The sequence below is a fragment of the Capricornis sumatraensis genome, chromosome X (assembly GCF_032405125.1).
Source record: "Capricornis sumatraensis isolate serow.1 chromosome X, serow.2, whole genome shotgun sequence".
Taxonomy (NCBI): Eukaryota; Metazoa; Chordata; class Mammalia; order Artiodactyla; family Bovidae; genus Capricornis; species Capricornis sumatraensis.
In genome coordinates, this window is record NC_091092.1 from 88,564,790 (window position 1) to 88,589,291 (window position 24,502).

A 24,502-nucleotide genomic window follows, 5' to 3' on the forward strand; every position below is an offset into this window, starting at 1 on the left:
TGTTGGAGAAGACTCTTGAGAGTCCCTTGTATGGCAAGGAGATCCAACCAGTCCATTCTGAAGGAGATCAGCCCTGGGATTTCTTTGGAAGGAATGATGCTAAAGCTGAAACTCCAGTACTTTGGCCACCTCATGTGAAGAGTTGACTCATTGGGGAAGACTCTGATGCTGGGAGGGATTGGGGACAGGAGGAGAAGGGGACGACAGAGGATGAGATGGCTGGATGGCATCACTGACTCAATGGACGTGAGTCTGAGTGAACTCCAGGAGATGGTGATGGACAGGGAGGCCTGGCGTGCTGCGATTCATGGGGTCGCAAAGAGTCGGACACGACTGAGAGACTGAAATGAACTCACCCTCTGGTGTCTGTGCGTCTGCAGATATCCTGAGCTCTGTTGCGTAGACCATTACTCTCTGTTTCCTAAACAGTTATCCAAACAATGATAGGGGACACAAAAACTAATCTCTTGGACATATATGAACAGAGAACAAGCAAGTTACATTCCTTACCTAAGAAAGGAACTGGGAAGTTTCTTCCCAACCATGCTGTGCTGTGCTGTGCTAAGAAGGAGGTAGGACAAGAGTGAACAAAATGTCATGTAATTTCCTGCCATCTTAGTTGTGGCTTTTCCTTGTTTAGATGTTTGCTTGGTTGCCGCCGCTTTCTCACCTGGTTTCTAGAGTTCTCAAAGCTATTTTGGTTCATACATTTTGGTTTATTTAGTGTTTCTGTGGAAGACGGAATGCCTAGAGCTTCTTAGTTGATCTTCTTGCTGACATCACTCTCTCTTCTTTAGGCTTTTGATATGGTGGATTGTGTTGATTTATTTCAGAATGCTGCACCAGCTTTGCATAATTAAAATAAATCCTACTTGGTTATAGTGAGCAATTCTCTTTATACATTTCCGAAATTGATTTGCTGCTTTTTGTCAAGAATTTTTGCATCTACTCTCATGAACATTATTTATGTAGAGTTTTCTGTTTTTGTACTGTCTTTGCCTGAATTTAGTACCAGAGTAATATTGGCTCATAAAATTAATTTGGAACTGTTTTGTATCTTTCATTTTCTGTAAGAGATTTTATAAAATTATTATTAATTGTTTAATCATTTGGTTATCTTCTTGTGTGAAGCCTTCTGGGCTAATAGTTTTTCAGGAGCTTTTACAGTACAAATAATTTCTTTGATAGTTATATATCTCTTTTTTCTTAATTGAACCGTGACATCTTGTAGTTTTGAGGAATGGTCTATTTCTTCTAAGTTGTGGATTTTATGAGTGTTAAGTTGTCATGTTCCCTGTTATCCTTATAAAGCTTGCAGAATTTATAGTGTTACCCCTTATTTTTTTATTAATATAGATAATTCTTATCTTCTCTTTGTATCTTTGTCAATTTTCCTAAAGTTTTGTCAATTTTATTGATATTCTCAATGAATCGACTTCTTATTGCATTGATTTTCTCTATACTTTCTCTCTTTTCACTGTTATTGTTTTCTACTTTTTTAAAAATTATTTTCTTCCTTCTAATTTTTTCTGTTAACTTTGTTTTCCTAGTTTCTTGAGATAGAAATTTTAGGTAATTGATTTTAGACCTTTACTCTGTTTAAGGTAAACATTTAGTGCTATGAACTTCCCTCTCATCATCACTTTAATTGTATCCCAAATAATGTTTCATTTTTATTTTCTTTCAGTTCTTTGTATTTAAAAATTTTCCTTTGAGATGTCTTTGATCCATGGATTATGTAGAAGTATCAACATATTGTTTTATTTTTAAGTATGTGTACATTTTCTGTTGTTTTTCTTCTATTATTAATTTGATTGCTTTATGGTTGGTGAACATACTCTGTATAATGTCAATTTTTTAATGTTGTTGAGATTTGTCTCCAAGGTATGAGTTATCTTGTTGAAAATTCCATGGGTACTTAAAAAGAACATATTTTCTGTCGTTGATGTTGTCTGTAAATACATCAATTACACTATTTTGGCTGATTGTATTGAAGAAGAAAAGTTAACATTTTACATAACCTCCTGTTCCTTCTGCCTCTGTAACTCAGCTTGCTCCTTGAAAAGTCTGGATCCCATAGGTCACATACTGGTTTCTGTAACATTTCTGGAGGCCCCAGAGAGATTCCAAACATGCCGGCCCCTTGAGCTGCCAGACTGATGGCTCAGCCAGGCTGGAACGAAGGAACCCCGAGACGAACGAGGGGGTGCACCACCTGACAGTATTCTGGGTTCTATTTCAGACCAGTGTTCTGACTCTCTGGACAGCCAAGCCCCAACTGTACTCACTGGAGGGGCACACCAACTCACCAGGAATGGCCACACAATCAGGTAAGGCTCCAGGGCCAGTCCCCAGTCAGGTCCTACCCCAAAGGGTAGAAGAGGAGACTGATCACCTCCTTGGAGCTCTCAGGTAGGGAGCAACAGTTAAGGAAACCTGGGGACTCAGGAGAAGGGGGGCATTGTGATAGCCTCTGAATGATTGTGAGTGTGTGATCGCTGATTGAACAGAGAGAAATTTTTGTTCTTGGAAACTGCAAAACCAATTCTTTTTTGCATATGCAATTAAAAACAACTAGCTTGTTAAAAGGCCTGCCTAGGAAAAAGCTTGAAGTTAACCCTTTCCATGTCCTTGAAATGCACAGCTCACATTGCCTGAGACCTCAGCCTTGGGAAAGTTAGAACTTCAAGCAAAGAAAGAAAAAGGGGTCAAAGAGATATTTTGAATCTCAAGCAGAAAACTATAAGATCTCTGTCAGCCTGTCTGTCTGGATTTATGTGTATCTCAGTGTATATTTTTTGTTTTTTTCTGATAATATTGTTGAAGTTGTAAATGAGTTCTAAGTTAATTGGTCTAAAGAAAAGTAAGCACTTAGAAATCAAACAATTCTAAATACAGAAAAATTAACCTAAATAAATTTCAGATTCACAAAAACTGGGAAATATTCAATATTAAATATCTAGTATTAATGTTTGATAGTCTAATAAGGAAGTAGGATGTATGTTTTAAATAAAGCAGATATGAAAAATAAAATTACATTTTATAAAGGGAAAAGAAAGTAGGTCTGACTTACAAGTGGCTGTTATAGAAAGTGATTAAAAAGTCTGTGGAAAGTGGACCCTGAAAAAAAGTTTTGTGCATGGTTAGGACTAAGTTTAAAAATAAATTTAATTAAGTTTACCTAAATGAGTTTAAAGTAAGCTGGTGCAAAACTTGAATTCAGCCTTTCTCTCTGTTAAGAGGACATATTTTCTTCAGATGTTGAACTGCTTTTAATAATAGATTTAAGTTTCTTTACCTCTTAATTGATCTGTCCTAAATTTACCTTTGAAATCTTTTGTTACCTTTGGCTAAGTAAATAACTATCATTTCACAGCGACTTATATGATCCTACCTGACTGAGTGTTATAAACCCTTTTGATATTTATTGACAAAACTTCCTAAATAACTTGACTTCTAGCTAACTTTGGGGTGCTTCAGAGGGCCCCTGAAACATCCCATAGAGCTATTAAGCTACCTAGGTTCATTTGACAGGTTAAATTACATGAGAAGTACTGTTGAAGGGGTGATAAATCTTTTCAGGTTATACTGTATGGTTGTGTTACTAATATAGATATCCTAAGATTATGTGAAATTCATATAGATGTGATATGTCCTGATAAAATAATGTTAATTATAATTCTAGTTATCATATTAAAGTGTTATGACCAGGTTTCTTTGTCAATTGCAATAGAATCAGATTTTAAACATGCCTTCTATGGTTTTACTCTCATGCCTTTAGAAGAATACTGCTAGTTCTTAAAAATTTATGGAAAAGACTTTCTAAGATTAAGCAGATAAACAAATTTTGTTATTAACAGTAAGCTGGTACCAGAGTAGAATTTGGTCTTCTCTTTGTTTAGAGAAAAAAGTCTTCTTAGAATGCAGCTTTTGATACAGATTATGAATTTCTTTGCCTTTAAGTGATTTACACTTGTTTTTCAATCTTTTTGTTACTTCAATAAAGTAAATAAACATTATTTAAGATTATGGTACATGTAGACAAAGCTCATCCTGCTTCTACAAAAAATAGCCCCTTATGGTTAGACTTTTGCTATCCTGATGTCCTTAAAACATGGCAATAGTCTGCTCCTAAATCAGGAAATTGAAAATGGATAAAAAGCTACAAATCAAAGAGCGAGAGCTATGGGCTCTCCAGGCTCCCTGACAGACCTCATTTTTATTTGATAGGTTAAAGCCTTACATGGCTACAGTTTTAATGCCCGCACAATGAGTTCTCCAAAAAGGAAAAGATTACTTCTTACATTATATTGTGTGACTGAACCTGTAATAAAATGCTGATATACAGTTCCATATGAGATCAGTAATTGCAATAATGTAACTCTAGATATGGGAAGAAGCAACAAGAGGAAATATTTTCCTGGACCAAGAGGCTAGTGAGACAAGTATGGTCCAGAAACTTTTGCTACTTACAAGGCCTGCTCTAGTGACAACACATTAAGTGGCCTGTCAATGGAATCTTTGTTAGACCTGGGAATGAGCCTTCCCAGCCCTGTGGGACACAATGATCATGAAATACCCACCAAACATGGTCAAATATGTGGCTATGAAGGGGTTCTGCTTACTGGAAAGTTACCAGCTGCCTCTACAAAGGTCAAATCATGACCACTACAAGATGCTGACCTTCAACACCCCCTTGAAAGGAGTTCAGGGTGGAGACAAAAAATAAGGCACTCTGTGCTCTGGAAAAAATCCAGAAAAACAAGCCTTCAGATAGTCAGATGCTTTCAGGTAAAGATTTTGTGAGTCCAAATTCTTGCATCTTCTCATACCTAGAGAAATACTAATGTCACAAACCAATGTCTGGACCTGGTTCTCCTGGCTAGCCCCACAACAGCTTTCCTACTTCTATTAATCTTTGGGCCATGTACCTTTAACTTTCTTGTTAAGTTTGCTTCTCCAAGTAGTAGTATGACAAGAATATCCCCTGGCCAACACCCAGACAATGCTGGAACAAGCTGCCTTATCATTCTGTGGACTCTCATCTCTCTCTGTGAATACACCTCAAGGTCCTCAGGCTATTCTCCCTTTAAGATCTTATATGGGAGACCACCCCTAGTGATAGAAAAGCTCAATAGAGACCACCAGCAACTAGCTGACCTGGAGATGTCCCAACACCTCCAGGCCCTGGGAAAAGTCTTCTGCCATATCACCCGATAAATCTTAGACAGGACACCCATTCCTTTGGGCAATTCGAGTCATCCTTATCAGCCAGGAGATGAGGTATGGGTTAAAGGTTAAAAAAAGAAAAACACTTCAGGCAGTTTGGACAGGCCCTCACACTGTCATCCTGGCAACCCCTACAGCTGTTAGAGTTATAGGTGGATCCACCACACCAGAGTCAAGAAGGCAGCGACTTCCTGTGATGAGGACACCTGGAAAACAGTTCAGGACCCCCAAAAATCCCCTCAAGTTCTGGTTCCAGAAACAACGGCCCTAACCCATGAAGGACGTTGAGCCCTGCTCTAGTCACTCCGGAAGCTGACTAGTCAACACACGGCAGAAGCTTGAACACACAGCCTTGCTCCACCCACACTCCATCTGCTGCCTGGTCAACACACGGCAGAAGCTTGAGGGTGTGGCTATCAAAATATCAATGGATTTTCATTGTCAACCCTGGACTCTATCCCTGATTGGTGTTACTGCTGTGCCCTTCACTATAGTACTAGCTTCAGTCACACCCCAGGACTGGGACTTGGGTCAGAAGCTGTGGTTAGCTGTCTGTTATCTCACTGTAGTGGGAAGCCTCATTTTTATTAGATGTCTCTTGTGATTGATTCTCCCTACTAACTAAATTGCTCACAGTATAGCTGATCCCCCTGCAAAATAGGCTCAGTTGTTATAGCTGGGACAACCCAAAGATGGGAAGGAAACCTTTTGCTAGTGTTCAGTTATCTGTTATGTGCAGGCTGCTTTGCAGCCTTTTGGTGTCCCTTGCTGTAACAGATGGTGCCGTTCCTTATCCATCAGGCACCTGTCAACGTTACAGTCAACCCTTATAAAATCATCAGCTAGAACAATGTATAGATAGCCAATCCTATAGGCCGATTACCTACTGCCTTCATAACCATGTGATGTATATCCAGGGGCCTGGGTGCCAAAAATGTTTTACAGTTATGCCCCCCACTGCCGCTAACTCTCCCCCACCAGAGGATCCAAACCCCGGGCAGTATCCTGACACTATGACATTGCCATCATGCCCCTGTTCCTCCATCTACCCCCAAATGCCACACAGATGTTACAAGCCAGAACAGGTGTCTGTCTGCCAAATGAAAGGAAAAACCTACTGGACAGGAACAATAATGCAAACAAATGAAATCATGGACCAATTTTGCCTTAAAAAATCAGACTCTGCTTGTTGGCAGTATGACCCAGGTTACAGAGTTAACTCCCCCTTAGATGCTCGTGTATACCAGGTTCTCAACACAAGTCATCGCCTTCTTAATGACACCAACCCCCAGCTGGCTTTGCTTATCCTTAGGAGCTCCATGGTATTTAGCTACACCAGTACCATGGGAATTCCTATAGATCCACCCTTACAAGCGCCAGTCTTAAAGACAATTGAATTAACTCGAAAGGCTCCAAAATGCTTTACAAATGATGGAAGAACTGAACCTGTAGGCAAATTAGCCAGGGATGAGTGTAATCAAATGTTAAAAAGTGAGTGGCCCACTCATCTTCCCACAAACACAATATGGTGCTGCCCCCATTAAAGCCTTTTATTTGTTTGTGGGACAGATGCTTACTTATGTCTACCAGTCAATTGGATGGGTATCTGCATCTTAGCTCTCCTCACTCCCTAAATGAATATTGTCCCTAACAGGCAGATTCTCACCGTACCTCTGACAGCACATCAGTTCAGTTCAGTTCAGTCACTCAGTCGTATCCGGCTCTTTCCAACCCCATGAATCGCAGCACACCAGGCCTCCCTGTCTATCACCAACTCCCAGAGTTCACTCAAACTCACGTCCATCGAGTCAGTGATGTCATCCAGCCATCTCATCCTCTGTCGTCCCCTTCTCCTCCTGCCCCTTATCCCTCCCAGCATCAGAGTCTTTTCCAATGAGTCAACTCTTCGCATGTGGTGGCCAAAGTACTGGAGCTTCAGCTTTAGCATCATTCCTTCCAAAGAAATCCCAGAGTTGATCTCCTTCAGAATGGACTGGTTGGATCTCCTTGCAGTCCAAGGGACTCTCAAGAGTCTTTTCCAACACCACAGTTCAAAAGCATCAATTCTTCGGCACTCAGCTTTCTTCACAGTCCAACTCTCACATCCATACATGACCACTGGAAAAACCATAGCCTTGACTAGACGGACCTTTGTTGACAAAGTAATGTCTCTGCTTTTTAATATGCTATCTAGGTTGGTCATAACTTTCCTTCGGATACGTGGTCAAAAAGAACAATCCAATTTATACCCCTACTAGTTGGTCTAGGAATTATGGCTAAGATAGGTATGGGAATAGGAGAAATTGCTTCATCAACCGCCTTCTACCATACACTATCCAAGGACTTCACAGACGACATTGAGAGAGTAGCCAAATCTTTAGTGGCCTTAAAGGACCCACCAGATTCCCCGGCTGAGGTGGTTTTACACAATAGGAGAGGGCTAGACCTACTGACAGCTGAAAAGAGAGGACTCTGCCTCTTCTTAGATGAAGAATGCTGCTTTTATGTAAACCAATCAGGAATAGTCAGGGACATTGCCCAACAGCTAAGGGAACAAATCTTGAAAAGGAGAGAGGAACTAGCAAATTCCTGGGGTAATTGGAACAATATCTGGAGCTGGACATCGTGGTGTCTCCCTTTAACTGGTCCTCTCCATGTTCTTTGCGGTGCTCTTGTATTCTTAATGCTATTCCCTTGTATTCTCAATGCTATTACCAAATTCATAACCTCTTGAATTAAATCCATAAAGTTACAAATGGCAATAGCTCAATATAGCCTCCTAACTGACAGGGAACTCTGAATGTCCTACCAAAACATGAGATGATAGAAGCATCACGAGGGGGGAATGAAGAGGAAAAGTCAAAATTGTATATAACCTCCTGTTCCTTCTGCCTCTGTAACTCACTAGCTCATTGCAAAGTCTGGATCACACAGGTCATGCAGTCTCAGAAAGTGGGGGCTCACAGTACTAGAAACTGGAGCTTATCTCACTCACCCTTGTCCTGCTGTTTGCAATCGCCCAGCCCCTGAAAACCCGCAAACCCGCTTAATCACTCCTGTCTGTGTGTAAAAACTCTGTAACCCCTTTGTTCAGGGCTCAGAGCTTGGAGTGTTAACTCCCCTGGGCCCACTGGCATAATAAACCTGAGTTCTCCAACTCTCCGAGTGTGGTGCTTGGTTTCTCGAGTACTGGTTTCTGCAACAGTATTATTCAGTTCTTCTATACCCTTAAAGATATTTTGTCTCATAGTTTTATCATTTGCTGAGAGTGTGGTGTTGACACTTTATAGTATTACAGTTTGGGATTTGTGTACTTGTTTCATTTATATTAGTTTTTCCTTCATATATTTTGAGGCTCTGTTCTTTGATACACACGTATTTAAGATCACAATTTCTTCCAGGTGATTGACATTTTATCATTATATAGTGTTCCACTTTGTCTCCACTTTTGAGAATTCAAATTTGTTTTGTACATAGGTTCACATTTTAACAGTTTCCAGGTTTGGTACATTTGAAATTTTTATTTTTATTTATTTATTTATGGTTGCACTAGGTCTTCACTGCTGCTCACAGGCTTTCTCTAGTTGTGAGGCTGCTATCCAGTTATGGTGTGCAGGCTTCTCATTGTAGTGGCTTCTCTTGTCAAAGAATATGGGCTCTAGGGCACGTGGGCTTCAGTAGTTGTGGCATGAGGGCTCAGGAGTTGTGGCTCACAGCTCTAGAGCATGGGCTCAGTAGTTGTGGTGCACAGGCTTAGTTGCCCTGAGGCATGTGGAATCTTCTCCGACCAGGGACTGAACCTGTGTACCCTGCAATGGCAGGTGGATTTTTAACCATTGGGCCACCAGGGAAGTCTGGTACATTTTAAATCTTAAAATAAATTGTTATTCATAGCCTAATTTGTTTATGATCAGATTAGTTTCTATTCAAGCATTACTGATCTATGTACTGGGTTGGGTGGATTTTTCTTACGACTGCTCCCTAGCCCAGAGAATAACTCCCTTTTCCCAATCCTCCCCTCTTAGAGGGGAATCTGATGTGATGGGCTAGACTCTGGAGCACTGTGAGCAGTACCACCATTTATTTCGAGGGGACACCCATATACAGAGAACTTGTATATGCTTTTGTCTCTCTTATGATACTAAGCAGTAGGTATGCTGAGCCAGTGCCTACCTGAGAAGGCTGGGTGCTGCCATATCACTCTCTCCCCCTTTCTTGTCACTGGAGATTTGGGGCTCTGTCATCCTTGCACACTAGGGTGATAAGATGCAGAATTAGAGTCAAAGAGATTCTGCTTCATGTGTGAGTCCAGGCAGTACAGTGCTTCAAACCAACTTGACCAGAAGACTCTACCTTTTTTTTTTTTAACTGCCTTGTGAACCAGCCATGCTTAATTACCTGTCTGCACGTTATGTTCCCTTTCTAGGCAGTTACTGTTCTTCCATTGATTTTCTTCATTACTTCTGCCTTCTTTAACGCTTGTACTTTTCTGCTCAGCTCTTTGACCCAGTATTGTTGCCCAAAAGACACAGTTAGCACTCCATTATATTCATACATTTCTTCTGTGCTGCACTTTATCAAATTTTCTTAGTGTTTGATATATTATATGATATTTTGTATTGATTGCTACCTTTAAAAAAATATTGTCACACATTTATTCTACAATGTTGTAAAATGTGATTTAGTGAAAGAATCATGTGGTTTGAGTTCTGACTTGACAATTTTCCAGTTGAGTAGAAAGCCCTACATTGAGAAGTACTGGGAACCAGCATAGTGACTGATATCCCAGTTTTTTGTGTGTATGTCTCCAGTATGAAAAGGCCTGGGAGAGGGCACAGTGTTAATGTAGGTTGGGAGTGAGGCATTATTGTGTCCCCTGGATAAATACTAGCCTACTATAGTCAGATTCTCAGAAGGAACTTCACACTCTATGTTTAGATGGGCTTCCCCTGTGGCTCAGCTGGTAAAGAATCTGCCTGCAATGCAGGAGACCTGGGTTCGGTCCCTGGGTTTGGAAGATCCCCTGGAGAACCAAAATGAAGAATCTGACTATAGTCAGATTCTCACCAGGAACTTCACACTCTATGGCAGATCACAAACACATTCACCCAAATGTCATAACTCACACTGAAATGTCACAGGTAGGTGGCGCCTGCCAATGCAGGAGATGAGACTTGGGTTCCATCCCTGGGTCAAGAAGATCCCCTGGAGGAGGGCATGGCAACCCACTCCAGTATTCTTGCCTGGAGAATCCCTTGGACAGAGGAGCCTGGAGGGCTACCGTCCATGGGGTTGCAAAGAGTCAGACAAGATAGAAGTGACTTAGCATGCCCATTCAAATAGACATACCCTCAGGTGTTGCCATTCTCTCATCCAGAGGCCAGCTCTTGGTGTTTGCAGACACGGTGGTAGACTCTCATGTGTGAAAAGACAAGGTAAGTTTCTGCAGTTCTTAGTTGTTTGAACCATTTGTGAAATCATTAATTCCTTTCTGTTCTTTTTGCTTCTTACCCATTCATTCCTTTAGGGATTCTATTCTATTTAGCCTTTTTGTCACCTGCTTTCATTTTCTGAGTTCATATCAGGATGTTACCAGTAAACTTCTGCCTTCCCAGGGCTTATGGTAATGTAAGGACAGGTCTACCAATAACCTAGTGGGAAGAATATTGATGGGAGGAATGGTCAAGGCCTCCTGAAGTCTGGTTCTTCAATTGTTTTCGCAATAAGCAGACTGTCTTCATTTGGACACTGTTTCATCTCTTAGTAGTTTGACCTTGACATTTAAATTGTTCAAACTGACAAACACTTTCCAGGCCAACTTGCTAGTTTCTGTTATTTCTCGGTTGTCTTAATTACAGTGAAAATTTGACACTTTGGTTCATCTTTAGTAACTATGTCCATATACCTAACTTATTATTGCTTTATGTTCTTCACATTTTACAATTGCCTTGAAATACATGACACATGTTGAGAAATAAATTTTAGCTATTCCTATTATAATTTGCATATGTAGATATATATGCAAAAAATATAGTATGCAATATATATAATATGCAATATATAATAATATTATATATATTGGCGATGGAAAGGGAGGCCTGACCTGCTGCAGTCCATGGAGTTGGAAAGAGTTGGACACTATTGCATGACTGAACTGAACTGATTATAATTTTACATTTTGTATTGCAGCATCACTACCACTTTCCAATATAAGTTTCTCTTGCACAAAAATCTCATTGCTTACAGGCTGATACCAGCTATTAATATAAGCATAGTCAAAATGGGATGAGATAAATTTTTCTTTGGTAATCAGTTTCCAACTATGCCTTCACATGAGCTGGTGGAGTCTGCTATATTGTCCCTATAATCTACCTAAGCTGCCTGTTACACAACAGTTTCCCCACCACTAGTAAAACAATTATTTGTTTCCATAGGCTCTGGTAAAGTTGATTTCCTTTGTGCCACAAAATAAATCTACCACTGTGATCACTCTGATATCATATGGTGCCATCACTCATATTCAGCCTTAGTCAAATGACCAACTTAAGTATTCCTTAACACATGTTCAAGAAAGGGGAATGGAAGAGGTTATGTCAAAGGTAAGCTTGATGCAGTAAAGTGGTTTCAGAATGGGAGGCACTTTTACATTATAGTTTATTTGAATACTGAAAATCTTGACTAAAAGACTCCTTGTTATCCTGTGTTTATAATACTGGCTCGTGGTGGGTGGTGTCCTAAGATAGCAGAGGAATAGGACAGGGAGACCATTTTCTCCCCCACAAATTCATTGAAAGATCATTTGAATGCTGAACAAATACCACAAAACAACTTCTGAATGCTGGCGGAGGACACCAGGTACCCAGAAAGGCAGCACATTGTCTTCTCGAAAGAAGGTAGGACAAAATGTAAAAGATAAAAAGAGAGACAAAAGAGTTAGGGATGGAGACCCGTCCTGGGGAGGGAGTCTTGAAAGAGAAGTTTCCAAATACCAGGAGACCCTTTCACTGGCGGGTCTGTGGGGAGTTTTGGAATCTCAGAGGGCAACATAACCAGGAGGAAAATATAAATAAATAAAACCCACAGATTACAGGTCTAACTACAACTCCCAGAGGAGAAGTATCCCAGTCGCTCATGTTGGCCACCAGCAAGCAGGGGTTGAACAGGGAGGCGCGGACTGCACTGCTTAGGGTAAGGACCGGGCCTGAATGCCCTGAGGGCAATCTGAGGGAGCTAATGTGAGATAGCAACCCAAACCGTGGGATAGCTAGAGAGGAAAAAAAAAAGAGGAAAGAGAGAGAGAACTTTTCCGCAAAAAGCTCTAACCTAAGGCACTGCCGGGCCCACTCACAGAACAAAGGACTGAGCGAATACTAGAGGAGAGCTAGCCGGCTGTGGACCTGCCCATCCCCCGCCAGAGGCAGGGCGGCAGGCGGGTGTCAGCCAGAGCCAGAAGGAAAGGGACAAACTCGGCCCCAGAGATGGCATCCCCTACCAAACTGTGAGCAGGTTCTCAGTTGCTAATCAAGTCTTCCTGGGATCCTGGAGGGTTGACATTCCTCAGGAGGGTCTCAGCCAGAGATCAGCTCCCCAGAAAAGACACATGGCACACCTGAGATGCAGCTGTGCACCCAGGAAATCGAGCAGCAGGGACTGGGGAGGTGATAAGACGGACTGCAGCTGGGGAGTGTGCACTCACCAAGCACCTGGTCACCTGAGCTGCTTGGACCTGAGAAGGGCACAAAACACAGGCCCAACTGAATCTGTGACTTTGTGGAGTATCTGAGAACCTGAACCTGAGCGGCATATATCTGGGAAGTGCACACAACCCAGGGCCCACACCAGAAAGTTCCCCAGCAGAGCAACCTGGAGCCTAAGCAGTGTAGAGCAGGAAAGCACACACGCCTTGAGTGGGGGCAAACCCAATGTGGCCCAGACACTGCGAGCACTCCCCACACCCTCCAGTGATGTTTGCTTGCAGTGTTCCTCCCTCCCCATAGCACAATTGAACAAGTGAGCCTAAATAAATGAACACCTTTGCCCCCTTGGGTCAGGGTGGAGGTTAAATACTGAAGAGACTTACAAACAGAGGAAGTCAAAATAAACCAAGAAGAGGGAATGGTGCTGGAAGTGACAGGTGGAACAGATTAAAACCCTATAATTAACACTGACTACATTGGAAGGGACCTACAGACTTTGTCTAGTCAAGGCTATGGTTTTTCCTGTGGTCATGTATGGATGTGAGAGTTGGACTGTGAAGAAGGCTGAGTGCCGAAGAATTGATGCTTTTGAACTGTGGTGTTGGAGAAGACTCTTGAGAGTCTCTTGGACTGCAAGGAGATCCAACCAGTCCATTCTGAAGGAGATCAGCCCTGGGTGTTCTTTGGAGGGAATGATGTTAAGCTGAAACTCCAGTACTTTGGCCACCTCATGCGAAGAGTTGGCTCATTGGAAAAGACTCTGATGCTGGGAGGGATTGGGGGCAGGAGGAGAAGGGGACGACAGAGGATGAGATGGCTGGATGGCATCACCCACTCGATGGACATGAGTCTGAGTGAACTCCGGGAGGTGGTGATGGACAGGGAGGCCTGGCGTGCTGCGATTCATGGGCTCGCAAAGAGTCAGACACGACTGAGCAACTGAACTGAACTGAACTGATAAGGTGGAACAAGGAACTATCTGAAACTGAACTGACCACACACTGCCCTCAACAGCTCCAGAGAAATTCCTCGATATATTTTACTATTATCATTTTTAAATTTCTTTTAAAAATTTAAGTCTTTTATTAATCCTTTAATTTTCATTTTTAAAACCTACTATTACCTTGAAAAAAGACCCTATTTTTAAAGCAAATTTCATATTTTTTAATATATAATTTTTGTGATTTTTTTTAACACTGTATTTTTGAGAGTCTAACCTCTACTCTAGATTTTTAATCTTTGCTTTTTGGTAATTGTTATAAATTTTGTACCTTTAAAAATCCAATCTTCAGTACCCATCTTTACTTAGGAGTGTGATTACTGGCTTGATTGCTCTCTCTCCTTTTGACTCTCCTTTCCACCAGGTCACCTCTATCTCCTCCCTCCCCCTTCTCTTCTTTGCTTAACTCTGTGAATCTCTTTAGGTGTTCTGGGTGGTGAAGAAAACTTAGAGAACTGATCACAGGCTAGTCTTTCTCCTTTTGACTCCCCCTCCTCTCCTCCTGGTCACGTCTTTCTCCTTCCTTCCTTTTCTCTTCTCTATGGAACTCTGTGAACTTCTCTGAGTGTTCCAGACTGTGGAGAACACATAGGGAATTTATTATTGGCTAGACTGCTCTCTCCTCTTTTGATTCCCCCCCTTCTCCTCCTGGTCACCTCTATCTCCCTCCTCCTTCTTCTTTTCTCCATGTAACTCTGTGAACCTCTCTGGGTGTCCCTCACTGTGGAGAATCTTTTCACCATTAACCTAAATGTTTTGTCATTGGTGCTATATGGATGGAGAAGTCTTGAGGCTACTACAAGACTAAGACTGAAAGCCAGAGGCAGGAGGCCTAAATCTAAAACTTGAGATCACCAGAAATCTCCTGACAGCAGATACCATTAATTGACAAAAGCTCATCCAAAAGCCTCCATACCTACAATGAAACCAAGTTCCACCTAAGAGCCAACAAGCTTCAGAGCAAGACATACCAAGCTAATTCTCCAATAAAGCAGGAACATAACCCCAAGCACAAAAATACAAGTGGCCAAAAGTCACATCAAACCCATAGACACCTCAAAACTCACTACTGGACACTTCATTGCACTCCAGAGAGAAGAGATACAGCTCCACCCACGAGAACACTGACGCAAGAGTCCCTAACGAGGAAACCTTGACAAACCACTCATCCAACTCCATCTACAGGCAGGAACCTCCACAATAAAGAGGAACCACAAACTTCCAGCACACAGAAAGGCCACCCCAAACACAGCAACCTAAACAAGATTAAAGGCAGAAAAATATTCAGTAGGTAAAGGAACATGATATAAGCCCACTAAACCAAACAGAAGAGGAGGAGATAGGGAGTCTCACTGAAAAAGAATTCAGAATAATGATAGTAAAAATGATCCAAAATTTTGAAAACAAAATGGAGTTACAGATAAATAGTCTGGAGACAAGGATTTAGAAGATGCAAGAAAAGTTTAAAAAGGACCTATAAGAAATAAAAAAGAATTAATAATAATGAATAATGCAATAGCTGAGATCATAAGCACTATGGAGGGAATCAATAGTAGAATAACTGAGGCAGAAGATAGGATAAGTGAGGTGGAAGACAGAATGGTGGAAATAAATGAAGTAGAGAGGAAAAAAGAAAAAAGAATTAAAAGAAATGAGGACAACCTCAAGACCTCTGGGACAGTGTCAAACGCCACAACATTCAAATCATAAGAGTCCCAGAAGAAGACAAAAAGAAAGACCATGAGAAAATACTTGAGGAGATAATAGTTGAAAACTTCCCTAAAATGGGGAAGGAAATAGCCACCCAAGTCCAAGAAACCCAGAGAGTCCCACACAGGATAAGCCCAAGGTGAAGCACCCCAAGACACATATTAATCAAATTAATGAAGATCAAACACAAAGAACAAATATTAAAAGCAGCAAGGGAAAAACAACAATTAACCCACAAGGGGATCCCCATAAGGATAGCAGCTGATCTTTCAAAAGAAACTCTTCAAGCTAGAAGGGAATGGCAGGACATACTTAAAGTGATGAAAGAGAAAAACCTACGACCCAGATTACTGTACCCAGCAAGGATCTCATTCAAATATGAAGGAAAAATCAAAAGCTTTGCAGACAGGCAAATCTCAGAGAGTCAGCACCACCAAACCAGCTCTCCCAGAGAATGCAATGGCAACCCACTCCAATATACTTGCCTTGAAAATCCCATGGACAGAGGAGCCTGGTAGGCTGCAGTCCATGGGGTCACTAAGAGTCGGACACGACTGAGCAACTTCACTTTCATTTTTCACTTTCATGCATTGGAGAAGGAAATGGCAACCCTTTCCAGTGTTCCTACCTGGAGAATCCCAGGGACGGGGGAGCCTGGTGGGCTGCCATCTACTGGGTCACACAGAGTCAGACATGACTGAAGCGACTTAGCAGCAGCAGCAGCAGCAAACCAGCTCTCCAACAAATGCTAAAGGTTCTTCTCTAGGCAGGAAACACAGGAAAGGTTTATAAACTCGAACCCAAAACAACAAAGTAAATGACAATGGGATCATACTTACCAATAATTACCTTAAATGTAAATGGGTTGAATTCGCCAACCAAAAGACAAAGACTGGCTGAATGGATACAAAAACAATACCCCTATATATGCTGTCTACAAGAGACCCACCTCAAACCTAGGGATGCATACAGACTGAAAGTGAAAGGCTGGAAAAGATATTTCAAGCAAATGGAGACGAAAAGAAAGCAGGGGTAGCAATACTCATATCAGATAAAAAAGACTTTGAAATAAAGGCCATGAAAAGCAACAAAGAAGGACACTACATAATGATCAAAGGATCAATCCAAGAAGAAGATATAACAATTATAAATATATAGGCACCCAACATAGGAGCACTGCAATATGTAAAGCAAATGCGAACAAATATGAAAGCAGAAATTAACAATAACACAGTAATAGTGGGAGACTTTAATATCCCACTCACACCTATGGATAAATCAACTAAACAGAAAATTAGCAAGGAAACACAAACTTTAAGTGATACAACGGACCAGTTAGACCTCACCGTAAAACAATGAATTTCACCTTCTTCTCAAGTGCACATGGAAACTTCTTCAGGATAGATCACATCCTGGCCCATAAATCTAGGTTTGGTAAATACAAAAAATTGAAATCATCTCAAGCATCTTTTCTGATCACAATGTGGTAAGATTAGATATCAACTACAGGAAAAAAAAAAGTATGAAAAATACAAACATATGGAGGCTAAGCAACACACTTCTGAATAACCAACAAATCGCAGAAGAAATAAAAAAAAGAAATCAAAATATATAGAGAAACAAATAAAAATGAAAACACAACAACCCAAAACCTATGGGATTCAGCAAAAACATTGCTAAGGGGAAGGTTCATAGCAATACAAGCCTACCTCAAGAAACAGGAGAGAAATCCAATAAATAACCTAACTCTACACCTAAAGCAACTAGAAAAGGAATAAATGAAAAAGTTCAGGGTTAGTAGAAGGAAAGAAATCACAAAAATTAGGGCAGAAATAAATGCAAAAGAAACAAAAGAGACCATAGCAAAAATCAACAAAGCTAAAAGTTGGCTCTTCGAGAGGGTAAATAAAATAGACAAACCATTAGCCAGACTCATCAAGAAACAAAGGGAGAAGAATCAAATCAACAAAATTAGAAATGAAAATGGAGAAATCACAACAGACAACACAGAAATACAAAGGATCAGAAGAGACTTCTATCAGCAACTATATGCCAATAAAATAGACAACTTGGAAGAAATGGACAAATTCTTAGAAAAGTATAACTTTCCAAAACTGAACCAGGAATAAATAGAAATCTTAACAGACCCATCACAAGCACAGAAATCGAAACTGTAATCAGAAATCTTCCAACAAACAAAAGCCCAGGACCTGATGGCTTCACAGCTGAATTCTACCAAAAATGTAGAGAAGAGCTAACATCTATCCTACTCAAACTCTTCCAGAAAATTGCAGAGGAAGGTAAACTTCCAAACTCATTCTATGAGGCCACCATCACCCTAATACCAAAACCAGACAAAGATGCCAAAAAAAAGAAAACTATAGGCCAATATCACTGATGAACATAGATGTAAAAATCCTTAACAAAATTCTAGCAAACAGAATCCAACAACATATTAAAAAGATCATACATCAAGACCAAGTGGGCTTTATCCCAGGGATGCAAGGATTCTTCAATATTCACAAATCAATCAATGGGATACACCACATTAACAAATTAAAAGATAAAAACCATATGATTATCTCAATAGATGCAGAGAAAGCCTTTGCCAAAATTCAACATCCATTTATGATAAAAACCCTCCAGAAAGCAGACAGAGAAGGAACATACCTCAACATAATAAGAACCATATATGATAAACCCACAGTAAACAGTATCGTCAATGGTGAAAAAATTGAAAACAGTTCCTCTAAAGTCAGGAACAAGACAAGGATGCCCACTCTCACCAATACTATTCAACATAGTTTTGGAAGTTTTGGCCACAGCAATCAGAGCAGAAAAAGAAATAAAAGGAATCCAGATTGGAAAAGAAGTAAAACTCTCACTGTTGGCAGATGACATGATCCTCTACATAGAAAACCCTAAAGACTCCACCAGAAAATTACTAGCACTAATTAATGAGCACAGCTTTTGAACTGTGTTGTTGGAGAAGACTCTTGAGAGTCCCTTGGACTGCAAGGAGATCCAACCAGTCCATCCTAAAGGAAATCATTCCTGGGTGTTCATGGGAAGGACTGATGCTGAAGCTGAAACTCCAATACTTGGCCACCTGATGTGAAGAACCAACTCATTGGAAAAGACTCTGATACTGCGAAAGATTGAAGGCAAGAGGAGAAAGGGATGACAGAGGATGAGATGGTTGGATGGCATCACTGACTCAATGGACATGAGTTTGAGCAAACTCTGGGAGATGGTGAAGGACAGGGAAGCCTGACATGCTGTTGTCCATGAGGTTGCAAAGAATCGGACATGACCAAGTGACTGAACAGCAACAACAATATTTAGACATAATTATCTTAGTACAGACAGGTAACACACAGCATTAAAGACAAGAAACTATTATTGTATGTGTTCCATAAATTAAGTAGAATTGCTAGTAGGATCAACAACATCATTAGCAAAGATTTAAGCCAAGAGCATCATGAACCAAATAATTTTCCTAGTATTTCCCCTAAGCTGGAAAGATGATTGTTCAGAGCAGAAATTTGACTCTTCACATAGGTCATAAGATTGATTACATATGAAGATTCATCAGATATAAAGACATAGCCTTTAGTACATATTACACCACAAGGTTCTGCTTGGGAGGCGGTTAACACATTGAGGGCTGTGTGAGTCTGTAGGAATGGTTTTACTTTCATTGAGACTTCTGAATTTAGCAAGCTAATGGTTCACTATCATTCAAAGCTTGCTGAGTGAATTTCGTTAAAGCCTCTATGTGAGTTCAGTTCATTTCAGTTGCTCAGTCATGTCTGACTCTTTGCAACCCCATGAACAACAGCATGCCAGGCCTCCTTGTCCATCACCAACTCCCGGAGTTTACCCAAACTCATGTGCATTGAGTCGGTGATGCCATCCAACCATCTCATCCTCTGTTGTCCCCTTCTCCTCCTGCCCTCAATCTTTCCCAGCATCAGGATCTTTTCAAATGAGTCAGCTTTCGCATCAGGTGGCCAAAGTATTGGAGTTTCAGCTTCAACATCAGTCCTTCCCATGAACACCCAGGACTGATCTCCTTTAGGATGGACTGGTTGGATTTCCTTGCAGTCCAAGGGATTCTCAAGAGTCTTCTCCAACACCACAGTTCAAAAGCATCAATTCTTCTGCACTCAGCTTTATTTATAGTCCAACTCTCACATCCATACATGACTACTGGAAAAACCATACCCTTGACTAGAAGGACCTTTGTTGACAAAGTAATGTCTCTGTTTTTTAATATGCTGTCTAGGCTGGTCATAACTTTCCTTCCAAGGAGTAAGCGTCTTTTAATTTCATGGCTGCAATCACCATCTGCAGTGATTTTGGAGCCCCCCAAAATAAAGTTAGCCAATGTTTCCACTGTTTCCCCATCTAGTTGACATGAAGTGATGGGATCGGAAGCCATGATCTTTGTTTTCTGAATGTTGAGCTTTAAGCCAACCTTTTCACTCTCCTCTTTCACTTTCATTAAGAGGCTCTTTAGTTCTTCTTCACTTTCTGCCATAAGGGTGGTGTCATCTGCATATCTGAGGTTATTGATATTTCTCCTGGCAATCTTGATTCCAGCTGTGCTTTTTCCAGCCCAGTGTTTCTCATGATGTACTCTGCATATAAGTTAAATAAGCAGGGTAACAATATACAGCCTTGACGTACTCCTTTTCCTATTTGGAACCAGTCTATTGCTCCATGTCCAGTTCTAACTGTTGCTTCCTGAGCTGCATACAGGTTTCTCAAGAGACAGGTTAGGTGGTGTGGTATTCCCATCTCTTTCAGAATTTTCCAGTCTATTGTGATGCACACAGTCAAAGGCTTTGGCATAGTCAATAAAGCAGAAACAGATGTTTTTCTGAAACTCTCTTGCTTTTTCAATGCCCTAAGGTTACTCATAAGTGACCTTGGGCCCAAGGGAAGCCAATCCCCCAACCAACCTGGGAAAGCCAAGGCCACAAATTTGTTCCATAAATCCACTGGGTTCCATTTAGAGCTACCCAATATTTAACATCTAGTGAAAAGAAAGTATTTATGGATAGATTCAGAACAGGCATCAATAATTGGCCAGATAAGGGGGGGTTCACGTAGTGGCAACTTTAGCTTGCATGGTGCTAGAGTTTCTTTCAAAATAAAATTTCAAAGAGCCATCCAATGAAAGTCTTGGAGTGGAAAAATCCACCAAGGTAACCTGGAAGTACTGGACATAGATAATTGGCCACCGGAGATTGGATTGATTTTTGAAACTTGCAAATGACTGAGCCCAAGGAAGCAATACATTTGGTTCATAAACAAAAGTGTGAGCAAACTGTCAAAGTAATCGGAATATAAGCCTGGTCCAATATCTTGGGTCAACTGTCTACTTCATATGTTGTCATCTTGTCCTGCTCTGGTAGTGCTAGCCTTAATTAGTCATAGTCAGGTATCAGAAATAGGAGTTGCAGTCCATTCAGGCAGGGCCCTTCCAATGTGGCTTTTTAAAAGTCCTTTATTTCATGTTGTTTTCAGTGAACATGATCTCCTGGTTTACAGGTCATGGTGAATCTGATCTTCATTCAAAGACAGATTACTGTGATAAACTTTAGAAACAAATTTACAATGTCATTTTAATAATTTAACCAAAATTTGCAATAATAGTATAATAACAAGGAGCTATCTGTGAAGTGAGTCTTAGGCAGTAAATACAGACCTCAATTAACAACACTAGAATTTAATATCCACTGAAATATGAACTTTTGCTGTCTAAAATTAACCTCATTTCTACAAATATAGCCCAATTAAAACCAATTTGTTTGCAAAATAAATTTGGTTAATTGATTACATAGGCTGTTTTAAGTTAACTCTACTGGAACGTTTCATGAGGAGTCTCAGATTGAACTTTTAAAGACCCCTCAAGGCCAGGAAGCCCACACAAAGGGTGTGTCAGAGATTCCACCTGTCGACAGAGGTATCTGTCAGTTTGGGTGAATCCCCTCTCTTCTCATAGCACCCAAAATACCTTGAGATCCCTGCACCTGTTAGGAGGTAGCCTTCCTTATTTACCTGATAAAGCAACTGGGAAACTAGGAGTTTCTAAACTCTGGAAGGATCAGATAGACAAAAAAGATAAATATTCAATTCTACTTACAAAATTATAATTTACCAAATTCCTATAAGTCATAATTAGCTTCAGGGGAAAGGAAGCTAATATGTGAAAAACACAGGTTAAAAACCAATAATATTTCAGACAGAACTCCAAAATTATAACCATACTCATCAGTTTGCATAGCCCTATGTGAGCAATCCTTGATGTTAATCTTAGTTTTATAAAGCCATCAGGTTTTCCATTACAGTTCTTTAATTTCTTAATCAGTTCAGCAATATGATCTGAGTTATCAGAAAAAAGTTAGTTGCTCAGCCATGTCCAACTCTTTGTGACCCCATGGACTGTAACCCACCAGGCTCCTCTACGCCTGAAATTCTCCAGGTAAGAGTACTGGAGTGGGTTGCAATTCTCTTCTCCAGGGGATCTTCCCAACCTAGGGACTGAACCCAGGTCCTGGCATTGTGAGCAGATTCTTTGCTGTCTGAGCCACCAGTGAAGCCTGAGTTATCAGAAACCCAAGTAGGGCTTTCCTGATAGCTAAGTTGGTAAAGAATCTGCCTGTAATTCAGGAGACCCTGGTTCAATTCCTAGGTCAGGAAGATCTGCTGGAGAATGGATAGGCTACCCATTCCAGTATTAATGGCTACCCACTCCAGTATTCTGGGTCACAAAGAGTCGGATATGACTGAGTGACTTTTGTACTTATAAAAAAGTCCTTTCTAAGAATCTTCTTGAAGATGAAATACTCTTTTTTTTGAAAAAGCATCATATTACAACAGAAACTGTCTATAACTAGCAAAAGACTTAAAATGAAAAATGCAAGGTTAAAGACCTTTATCAATTACAATGTAATTGACAAACTTGGGTTACTGATGTGACATATGACAATTTAAGATAATTACTAGAATTATGACTGATAATATTTTACCAGAACATACCAAATTTTTAGTAGTTACATATAATTTATATACTATTTATATTAATAACATTTACTCATATGATACAACCTTAGTTTTATCAACATTCATTTGACAATGCCTCCCATGTAATAACATACCAAATAAGCCTAATCTGTTTAATATTTCTTTCTGAGATGCAGAGAAAATAAATATTTTGAGGTGTTCCATGGACTCTTTGGAAAACCTCAAATTTAGCTAGAGGTTGAATGAACATCACTTAGAACTTGATCTTTGGAAATTTAATAAAAATATTAAAAAAGTTTCAAAACATCTAGTCAAATAAAATCATAGGTCACTGTGAAATAATACCCACTCACTTAACAAATGTGACAATAAATGATCTTAAAGGTTGTAATAAATCACTTTAAGGGCAAAAAATTTACTACCAAAGCAGCTCAATATTTTAAGAAAACTGTTTTCTCAAAAGAGAGAGTAAATCAAACTCCAGGCTTTCATCAGCCTACTCTTTATAACAAGATTTACTTAATTAAGTTCAATCTAATTTTAGCCAATTCTGACTATGCATAGAACTCTTCTCTCAGTATTCCTCCTCCACAAACCTTCTATAACTTTTGATATCTATATTATTCTCTCAGTTTCTTTTCTGTTCAGAAACTACCAACTATATGATAAAACCACCCCCTTTCTCCCCTTTAACCAAATGCATTTCCATTCTTCAAACAATATTTTACTGAAAACACATTTCCAATTTCCTTGCATACTGAAATGTTTCTTTTATTATTTTATTAGCCTTAGTTATATATATTATAATTATTCACCTTAAAACCTAGTTTCTAGCAAAAATTAGGAAGTAAACAATTATTAACTGTACTTTACATTAGCATTTTGCAGATTTATAAGCTTATAAATACTACTTATGGTTTCTGGAAAACATGTACTTTCTTGCAGAAAATGTCTTAGTGTGGTAGAAAACACTAATAGTCCTAATTATCTTCTCTGTAAAAGAAAGCCTATGTTCAGTAATTAATGTTCCAGTTTCGTATTTGGGAAATTGGATAGTCAATGGATTCCCATCATTTAACTTAATTCAGCAAAATCATAAAATGTCAAGTTGTCAAAATCTGGAGAGATTATTTGAGATAGACATTCTCCAAACATAATTATTCCTAAATCATTTACCTAAAAGCTCTTAAATCATTTACCTCTACTTTATTTACTTAAAATTTCATCATAACATTTTCTTACTGACAAAATTTGTGACGGGAAAAAAAAGGTCTTATTGATTTATAGTAAACCTAGGTACAATAGAAAGCATTATGCTTAATGTTGGTAATGCTAAAGACATGTCTATATTAATTAAACCATCAAACTTAGGTGAAATTTAATACTAAATATTAATTCAGTCTTGAATATTTCCCAAATCACATGTACCCAAAATTCATTCTGGACTGTTTCTTCTATGTTTCTGAGTATTTATATATAAATGCTTAAGTTTTTAAGCCAAATCAACAGGGCTCTTTTACAAATTAATTTTGCACATACCACACATCTACAACACACATATATGGATACATACAAATACATAGAGACACCCCATAGTTCCCATTCCAAAATTTCAGCCATGAATCAGGTTCAATAATATAAATTCCATCAGTTACAAAGAAGTTGGATTCATACTGGGTTTCTGGTAGATGGAACAAATCGAGGTCACCTTCTAGATGGCTAAATATGTTTTATTAATTTTATGGAGAAGACTCTTATAATTTCTATTTGTCCTTGACAAGTCAAGTGCCAAATTACTTATCCCCTTTCCTGAAATTTACATTTCAAAAAG